This window comes from Teleopsis dalmanni, chromosome 2, assembly GCF_002237135.1.
Source record: "Teleopsis dalmanni isolate 2A chromosome 2, ASM223713v2, whole genome shotgun sequence".
NCBI lineage: Eukaryota > Metazoa > Arthropoda > Insecta > Diptera > Diopsidae > Teleopsis > Teleopsis dalmanni.
Window position 1 is genome coordinate 76,224,591 of NC_051847.1, and position 9,334 is coordinate 76,233,924.

The 9,334-nt window shown below is 31.3% G+C and overlaps 1 protein-coding gene across 3 annotated transcripts in view; it reads left to right on the forward strand.

Moving 5' to 3' along the window:
- Window positions 1-9,334, forward strand: part of LOC119677757 — a 74,840-nt gene that overhangs the window by 23,788 nt on the left and 41,718 nt on the right. The gene's annotated exons all lie outside the window — the stretch shown is intronic.

Consider the following 9,334-nt stretch of genomic DNA (forward strand, 5'->3'; position numbering starts at 1 on the left):
TTTATCACAAGACGTTTTAATGCCATTCTTAAATTTGATTTTCCAACAGAGTGGAAAACATCCATGACAATTATGATTCATAAATCAGGCAAAGATCCCACGTTTGTCCCTTCATACAGGCCAATAATCTTACTGTCATGCCTTTCTAAACTCTTTGAAAGAGCATTGCTTTTAAAGCTAAAACCATTCCTTGACGGTCAACACCTAATACCGTCCCACGAGTTTGGTTTTAGGGGAAAACATGGAATTATTTGTGATATAAACAAATATCCCAAATCTAAAGATTTAAATTATAAACAACTGAAAGATACCCCTATTGTTTATTTCGCTCCTATCAAATACGCAGGTTTGGTTGATTGTGCATTTCGCTTTGAATTAATTTCTTACGTTACTTACCGTCTAACTGAGACTTAAGATAAGCATTAAGATAAATATATTTGTAGGAAATGATACAACTTATAGATTTACATGTTATGTTAAATATTAAGAAATCGGGTTTCCTTTCATTGGTGTGGGCACAAACTTCGGTAATTAAAATTTGATGTACGATATATTCATGTACAAAAACTTATTTAGTTCTCAGTTTTTATAATTATATTTAAAGGTTAAAAGTTTGTAAATGGGGCATGGGTTTTAACCAATATACCTTCTGCTCAAAAAGTACCCGGATTTAGTAAATAAAACACAAATTAAAATTTTATTCCAAATTTATTTTATTTCCTTCAAAATATACTCCTTCTGAAGCGATACACATATGCCAATGCTTAATCCAATCTGCCATACACTTTTCGTAGGCCCGTGAAGGTATGGCTTTTAGTTCCTTTAGCGAATTCTCTTTTACCTATTCAATCGACTCAAAATGCTTATCACGAAGGAGCAATTTGAGTTTCGGGAACAGGAAAAAGTCGCACGGATCCAGATCTGGCGAATATGGTGCCTGAGCGATGACAGTGGTGCCGTGTTTGGTCAAAAAATCGCGTACAACAAGAATTTTCCATAGTAAAAATCGCTAAATGCACTGCAGGTAGTCTTACATTAACAGCTGCTGTAAACAAATTAATTGGTCTATTAAAGGAGTAAAGTTCTAAAGGTCTATTACTTACGGAGTAATTAACAAACAACAAAATCCGGATACTTTTTGAGCTGAAAGTAAATTAAGATATGTTACCTGACAGTAATTATTACATATTTTCTTCGTTACTTAAGTTCTATAAATTTGCTATTCAATTTTTGTATTAAGTAATTTATACTGTAACATAATTCATATATTACTTGCTTTGAAGTTAGCCATTTAAAAATGGTTAGTTCTAGTACAAAAAGATTAGAAAATACATATACACAAATTACTTACCTATAAAATAATAAAAATATTAATGAGTTCTTTATTCAAAAGTTTATATATTTATTTAAAACACTATTATACATTAATAGATTTAACTATCGTCTATTATGAAACGTGATACAAGTAATATATTTTCTACGGATTACTTGTTCATGTGACCAGTTATAGTTTGCAACAGTCGTGAGTTATACGCTGCTATGAATTGATATCGTCTCCATAATACCAACATTTTTATATAATTTCTTTTAAACTTGCAATATATTTTTAATAATTTAATCGATATCATATGAAGCTGTTATGCCCTATCTGCAGAACGACTGACAGACTGATACTCATAAGTACAAAATTTCACTGCATTATTAAAAATGATGGCCTAGAGTTGGACTGTCCAGATCAGATGCGATCGCTGGCCAATACAAATCACTGTACATATTGGAGGACCGCAGAAACAAATACATACGTTCATAGTTGTTTTCGACAAAAGTAAAAATACGATTATAATGTTAAATTTCTTAATATATTAAGTTAAATTTATGTATGTATGTTGATCCTTTTTTCGAGTCAGCGTAACTGGGCACTTTTACTCTTTGATAGCTGGGGGTACTACAGGGTCCCACCCAACTCATTGACTAATTTATGTATTGCCTATAAGCTTCATGATTATTCAGTGATTGATCTAAGATCTGCGTACCTCCCCGTGCGGAGAGTGATTACTCTAAGATTAGATAGTGGTAAGTAGGATAGCCTGTCAATTTTCGCATATAACTTCAGGGTTCTGTCCCTTATGTATTTTTTGATCGGGTCTATTCTAAGGTCTCTTACTATGCCTTTTGTGCGGATGTACCAAGGCACTTTGAAGAGCCTTCGGAGTGCCTGACTTTGATCGACTTGTAGCTTTTGTATAGTAGAGTCGCCAGCTTTCCTATGCGCGACACACCCATAAAGTAATGCTGGTCTAATTATCTGGCTATGGATCAGTTTTCTGTTCTTCACGCTAAGATTGTTGTGTTTGAAAAGTGGTTAAATTAATATATTTGGTAAAACAAAAATAAAATAACGTAGTTTTATCAGTACAGCAAAATAATATTTGCGTAATTCTGTTAGATGCCGCATGTGGCCCGCGTTTTTTACAGTCCTGCCCTAGAGTAATCAAATTCATTAACACAATATGATAATTAAAATAAAATAAATTAAACTCAGTTTTTAAATAAAAGTACAATTTGTTTTATTTTCATTGATTCAATATATTTTACAATTTTTTTCAATTTATGTTATGTTTACGCACAAAATGTGAGTTCAGAAAATAAGTCTCATATAGAATTGTTTGAAATTAAACGATATCTTAGTTTAAGCAATATAGATTATTAGTGCATAATTTTTATGAATTGATGACAAAAGATTTAATACAACAAAAAATTTTATTTTTAAGTTAAACAAAAATATTTCAACAAAATAAACTATCTAATATTTCTATTAATACAAGTATAAAATAATAAACAATTTATTATAATTTTTTATAAAATAATTTTAAGAAATTTAAATTTCATTCATTCATGAACAATTTATAATTATAATATTAATTATAATAATTGATATAAAAAAATTTTATAATTTGTATGTATAACTTTTGACTCCAACCGAATATCCTTTTTGTTAAATATACAAAAAATTTTTATTATATGAATAATAATTGTATTTTTATTATTTTGTGATATTTTAGTATTAACGTTTTAAATATAATACTTCGAGCGTCCCGAATTTTGATATTCAGGACCCTCGCGAGCAATTCAAACGTTTTGAAACATTTGAAGTGTTCCATCATGTTGTTCAAATTAATATACATATATATAACTTTGAATCACAAAATAATAAATTTTTCAGATCTATTATTTTTAATAAGCTCTATTCCGCGAGGAGAAATACATAGCTTCGAAAACATATATTACTACTAAGATCAGCTAAATATACTATATTCTGTTATGCTCACATAAAGCCTTTGATATAGAAAAGCAAATTACTTTGTAATAAATTTTATAACTAATTTAAAGTAATTATTAAAACAAAATATATGTGCATTTCACGCCAGTTAAAAAAACAACAGAACTATAAAAATAACAGAAGATCGTTTGTTTCTAAACAAACAATCTTCAGTAACACACACAGTATTTTTATAGAATATCATATTTTGTAAATATTGTAACTAAATAAACAGTACGAGATAATACATTTTGTTTTAAAATTTTAAATATATTATATTATCGGTCTGGGCCTAATCAAACAGTAACCAATATGTTATATTATGATATCATATTTGAACTAACTAAACAGTATGAAATAATACACTTTGTTTTAAACTCTGAAACATGTAATTTAATAATCGATTCTGACCTTAAAAAACAGCAACCGACAGCATGTTATCATATTATATTATCATTTACTATTATTATATTTTATTATTTATTATTAGGGTTAAATGTAAGAAAGCTTTAGGCATTTGTTATGTTTTGATCATCATAAACAATCCAAAAAAATTTTAAACCTCCAGAAAGTTCACAGCAAAAGTATACTACCAAAGTGGGCAATATAAACTATAAAAATTGGACATAGTTCTAAACAATTAAAGCAACGAGTAACAGGATAGGTAAAAAGTTTTAGGTTCTCCGCTAGCAACTGAAAGTTGGAAAGGAAAGTTGTTGAATTTTACCTATTGTAAGCTTATTGTAAATATGTATATAAGTTATCACTGAATGAGCTTCTCAGTGAATGAGCTTCTTATTAAACGAACTTCATATTAAACTAGCTTCTTACTAAACGAACTTCTCACAAAACGTGGAGCGGAAGCAGTTACAAAACGTGGTGTAGAAGCAGTTAAAAATAGTGGAAAACGAGCAGCAGCAGCAGTCGTGAAGTGCAGTCGCAATAATTAAATAATTATATAAAAACTACGAATTAATAAAACAAATAATTTGTACAATGGTACGAGAAACTTAAGTTTGGCGCTTCCCCAAGTGCCACTAACCCTAGAAACATACGATTAGTCAACCTCCGGCATAGACAAGTGTACGCATAACGCGTGGATAGGTCCGACAAAGGAAACCCTTTTGTATCTTTTCGAGTCCTCTTCCACGACAGAGTACAACCCATTACTGATAGATAGAACCCCTGATGATGACTTACGGAATTCAGTTCTCGGGTCCTGGACAGACCAGATCCACTTCCAAACTGTGTCCCCACACTACCCAACCATGGCGTCCCGTCTGTACACTGAAACCGTGCTCAATACAGAGTCGCTCAGAATTATATTCCACCAGCCCATTAATGATAGGGTACTATACATAACCCATACTGACGCGGTTTTATTGGGGTGGGAAATACACGCCAACCCAAAACTCTCGGATATCAAGCATGACCGAGAAACCCAAAATGCCAAATATAAAATAATTTATGAGTCAGATATTTGACTCGTCTCTTTTATTATTTTAAATGCATATTTAATTATTTCAATATGCATTTGGTAACAGTTTTTGAGTTTCAAAGATTTTGTGAACGACCCCCTCAGGTGGGGCACCACCAACGGTAGTACAGAGTGTGAAACATAGGACAAACTGGGCATGGGCGGTAGGACGCCTCTTCCCTAATGGGGTGTTAGATGAAAAATGTGATTTGCTCGTACATGCTCGAAGCTCGCCCTCGACCGCAAAGGTGGCACTGAAGGTGAGCCACAAAACCAGGGAAATTATAACAACGCCGATGATGTCGTACCTAAGGCAGGCATACATTGTATACCTATTAGGGAAGCCTCAGATCCCCTCTCCCATAGCTGGTAAGGGTTGGTTGCCCGCATTTGAATCCCGCAATTTTTTCTGGTACGGGTGTGTCGACGGTGAACGATTCGAGCACTGCGTCCCAATCGAAGCCATCTTATATATTATTGACAGTTTAGGCAGATTGCACCCTCTTGGTGAGGAGATTGCACATATAAAAAAAAAAATTTAAAGATCGAGGGAAGCATGAAGAATTAGGTGCATTCCTTCGTATAATTGTATATATATAATTATATGATAACAAAGTAGGTGAGGAGGATAAACAATAATTCTTGGAACATATTGTTGATTGCAAGTTACATTATAGTGTTAGAATTAGAGTTTCACCGATCGGTTTTCCAGACTTTTTGGGAAATCTGGTAGAAAAGCTAAGAATAAACTACGTACCAACGGTTACTTATTGTAGAAGACGCAAATGTTAACAACCTTTTAATTAAAGCATCCGATTTTTCGGGTTTAGTTCAGCAAATAATTAGTCATTTACCTACGGAGAACAGTGCTGAGGTACAACTAAATAAAAGTTTATATAGCTGTGACTATTATATACTATTAATTTGTTTTTTTTTTTTAAATAGGATTACTATTTCATTTGTGTCAAAAAGGCAAAAGAGCACCATGCGGGAAGCTGTACTCTAAATATACAAACAGTGGAGCAAAACGCAAGCATCTCAATTATTTAACTGAACAACTCACAAAGGCACCAGCGAATAACGATTCTTCTGAAGTTGAGGTAGATGTATTAGTGTCACAGTTTTTAAAAGCCGAATTATGGTAAGCAGGGATTGTTCAGATCTTTAACCAAAAATTAAAATTATTATTATGGTAATATTCGAAATGAAAGATGTAAGTAATTGTTGTCTTCAATACATACATACAAAAACAAGGATTCAAGAGACCACATATTTTCAGCACTTTCAGTTTCTGTTCTACCTACCACAACTCGCTTTTGTGATAAATCAGGTCATAGTAAGTGTTGCCCAAAATTTCTAATGAATTGAAAACCTTTGTCTGGCAATCATGACAAACAGCTGACATTTGATAAAATAATTTGGAGACTTTGAAGCCATTTAATGAATTTCCGTTTGTCTTTTTTTCTTTCTTTTCTTGTTGTGATTGCTAGACAAAGGTGAGTAATTTCTAGTTTGATATATTTTTAATCAAAAATTTGCACTGTAATCGTTAAACTTTTTACAGATTTTTTAAACACCAAATAAATGCAGCTAGTAAAAATTTGTCGAGGTTTATAAATTTATTTTCGCAACCCGAAATTCTTAAACAAAAGTTTTGGCATCAGCAGCCGTACTTAAAGTTGGAAATGCAGATGGGGATAGATGGGGATAACAATGAGGATAACGGTCGACTTAGTACACAACAGCAGCAATCTGTCGCTAACATTACAACTTAACATTACAACTTAAGTTGCAACAGCTAGAAAAGTCTTTGCATATCAGGGAGAACTATTTGCGTGAAAAATTTAAAATCCTCGCTACAGATAGTGACGACTAAGGTATAGTTGAATCACATTTGTCTGAAGTTGGGCAATTACCTCAGCTTAATGCACATCAAGCCGTTGCTGATGAACACTTTTCACCACATTTTCAACCTCATAAATAATCCATCTCTTTATAGTTTACAGGTCGCTCCCACGCTTACGCTGTCTCAGCTAGCAGCGCGTCAATGCATACCGAGAGCTTTGCCTACGTTTCGTGGCGATCCAGAAGAGTGGCACATTTTTATGAGTGCGTACGAGCAACTAAGCAAATCTCAGGTTTCTCCGATTACGAATGTCTAATGCGGCTGCAAAGATGCCTCATTGTTAAAGCGCGCGATGTAGTACGCAATATGTTGGTGTTGCCTAATATGGTTGAAGAAATAATAAACACTCTTCGTATGTATTTTGGACGACCAGAAATTATTTTAAATTAATTAATTGAGAAAATGCGTCAGTTACCGCCTCCAAGGGTAGGCTGGGCGATTTAATTGACTTTGCAGTCAACATTAATAATGTAGTTGCAACAATTAAGGCATGTAAGCTGAATAGTTATTTTAATAATCCACTCTTGTTACATGAGCTAATAAGTAAGTTACCCAAAGATATGAAGATCAAATGGGCACTACATTCAATTATTTTGCAACTATTATAGAAGATTCATCAAAAATTTTGCATCTATAGCAAAACTTTTAAATCAATTACTAAAAAAGAACAGAACATTTTAATGGAATTCAGATTGTGATATTCGTTTCTAAACACTTAAATCCATATTAATAAGTCCACCAATTCTTAGGTATCCAGACTTCGATAAACGATTTATCATAACCACATATGCTTCAGACTATGCACTTGGTGCATTCCTTTCGCAAGGCGAAATTGGTTCTGATTTGCCAATATGTTATGTAAGTAAAGCCTTACAAAAACACGATTTAAATAAGTCAGTTATTGAAAAGCAAGAAGCTAAATATTGGGCAATAAACTACTTTCGACCATACGTATATGGTAAACCATCTTATGTCATCATTGATCATATCTCTTTATTCGTTCATAAAAATCCTACTTCAAAAATGACTAGGATTCGTGTAGATTTGTCTGACTACGACTTTGAAATAATATACAAGAAATGAAAAACTAAGACCAATGCAAATGGTTTATAAAGGATTAAAATAGATTCTGATTATCTGAAAACACTGATACCAATAAATTATGTTCACCCTCAAGCTAAATAATCCGCAAGAAGACAAAATTTTAAAACTTATATAAGAAAAAGCTCGAGTATGTATAGCTACTTGATACAAATACAACTGAGCCTGATCAACATTACTGTTGGGATTGTACATCTATAGGTGAATAGAAATCGTGTCAGCAACTAAATTCGAAGGGTACGGTCCGTGTTCAGTAATATCACGTCACATGACGGATGAAATAGATATAGTTACATATTAGCATTGATGCTAATATTCCTCTACTTATTTACCCCACTGTACCCAAAAAAATTCAAATAATAAATTTCATAATTTATTAGGGTCACTCAATTCCGTAAATCTCAAAAAAGTTATACAGTATTTAAAAATAATATCATTTCAAAAAATCCAAAAATCTATACAGCATTCAAGTATAGTAATATTTCATACTTTAGCATTTTATGCTACACTTAACATTCCAATACAATATAAACAAAACCCTAATAAACGCACTTGGGACAGTAAGTAGCCACAGCAGGAAACGCTACTGTAAACATTTAAGAAGATACACGCATCTATCTATCGCGTGATTATCTTCTTAAGAATTCATGACACACATACAGTCAAAAGACGAACTGTACTATTTCTGCTGATCATAGCATAATTTCAAGCAGAGAGCTTGAGAGATGACGCTATGTAAATAACATTACATTTTTTCGTTGTCATGACAATAACAGAGGACGCTTCTGTTACAATTTTAAGTAACATTAAAACTTTATGCTAAAGTTCTGTTAGAACAAAACTTTAAGCTCTCGTCCATACAAAATCAAAAGCTTCAACTTAACAGAGTTGAGAGCTTGATTTTTGACACTGTTATTGGGGGTATAAAACCCAGGATCATTTATGTTAAATTCAGTTTTTGTTCAGGATTACAATTGACTCAAAATCGGTTCCGTAAATTGAGAGTTGTTAAAGATTACAATCTTCTCTATCGGTTTCAAAGTTATTAAAAATTTACTTAAAATTTATGAAAATAAAAGTTATTAAAAAATTTACTTAAAATTTATGAAAATAAAAGTTATTAAAAAATTTAACGTATAAAATTTAGTAAAAAAAAATTATTAATAAAATATTACTATAAAATTAGAAACTAAAGTAGAAAAATATACTTAAAATGATAAAAAGTTATTAAAAAATTTATTTAAAATTTATTGAAAATAAAAGTTATTAAAAAATTTACTTAAAATTTATGAAAATAAAAGTTATTAAAAAAAAAATTTACTTAAAATTTATGAAAATAAAAGTTATTAAAAAATTTACTTAAAATTTATTGAAAATAAAAGTTATCTAAAATTTTACTTAAAAAATTATGAAATAAGAGTTATTAAAATTTATGTTTAAAATTGTGAAGTATAAAAATATTTAAAGTAACAGTTTTTAAATTTATGGAAAGATTTGTAAAACTACTATTAAAATTATTAATAAAAATTAA